Source organism: Gavialis gangeticus, unplaced genomic scaffold (genome assembly GCF_001723915.1).
Source record: "Gavialis gangeticus isolate Ggan-Ray unplaced genomic scaffold, GavGan_comp1, whole genome shotgun sequence".
In the NCBI taxonomy this organism is placed as follows: domain Eukaryota; kingdom Metazoa; phylum Chordata; order Crocodylia; family Gavialidae; genus Gavialis; species Gavialis gangeticus.
Genome location: NW_017729015.1, coordinates 10282125 through 10283236, shown reverse-complemented (window position 1 = coordinate 10283236; position 1112 = coordinate 10282125). Strand labels below are relative to the sequence as shown.

Sequence of the window (1112 nt, the reverse complement as noted above, 5' to 3'; positions counted from 1 at the left end):
GCTTCTTCCCCCTGGGAGTAGGGACTGGCTCACATAGCTTACAGCATTGATCTTCATAGCCCCCAGCAGACAGAGCTCCCGCTCCAGCTAACAGAGGTATCAGGGATAGTCCCTACTCCCACCTTGTTCCCTGTACATTGGCACCATGTCTAAGTGTTATTTTATCCCTGGAAAGTGTTGAAACAATTTCTTTGCTATGGCTGATCAAAAAGAGCTCTTTTCCTTGTGCAAATCTCTAACACAAGGGAGCCATTTGCAATGCAGTGACAGTCTTCCAGTATGCATTCACACATATTCCAGAGACTATGCAACAAAGCCAACTCTCGAGTAGGCAAAAGGATTTTCTTATGCTCACAATAGATTCCAGACCTCATGCTGGGTCCTACATCATACGTCCCTCCCGACTACCATTTTCTTCGGCAAGCATTAGGTGTCCTTAAAAACAGTCAGTCATGGCTTCCTTGCATACAAACCATGGCTGGGCACACACTTTTTACAGCATACTAACTCTTTTGCTGGCAAATTAATGTGTCACATATATAGTGCCCAGCTCCTATCTTGCTGAAAGAAGGAAGAGACAGCTGAGAAGTCAATGTTGCAATTTTTAATGTAATACGTTTTAAAATACAGCCTTAAAATGGTTTACAAGGACCAGTGAAGAGAATAACTGAGCCATCCTTATGCATTCCTGTAACACCACCACTCCCCAATTCTGCACCCAATATACATTAGCTACCAATCATTTGCTGCAGCAACTCTCTTTAAAGCATCACATTTAATAGATCTTCTACCCACTTATGGGGCACTGCAAAACACCTCTGAGCACTCACTGCCTCTGGTTCAAGCAATTCATTTAGGCGAGACAGGAATTGTGCAAGTCATCCAGGGTAACATTCCAGACAGCTCCATGTTCAAAACAGGAACCTGGTTCCCACATCAGGATATAAATAAAATATTAGATGAACTGATAAATAAGAATATTCACAACCCAGGCAGTTCCATTTCAAACCTCCTCCAACCCACTCACTGACCAGCTGGGTGAACTGAACTTGAACTGTAATACAGACCAGTCATGGTCTACTCCACCCCATCCCATGACTGAAGTGCAAGAA

The 1112-nt window shown here is 43.5% G+C and overlaps 1 protein-coding gene across 1 annotated transcript in view; it reads right to left on the bottom strand.

Annotated features, from left to right (window-relative positions):
* Positions 1 to 589: 589 nt before the first annotated feature.
* The window catches only part of TRAPPC3 (trafficking protein particle complex 3), a 19410-nt gene continuing 18887 nt past the window's right edge, over positions 590 to 1112 (bottom strand). The window contains exon 6 of the mRNA XM_019512198.1: positions 590 to 1009. The gene's annotated coding sequence lies outside the window, so the exon portion shown is untranslated. The remainder of the gene's footprint in view (positions 1010 to 1112) is intronic.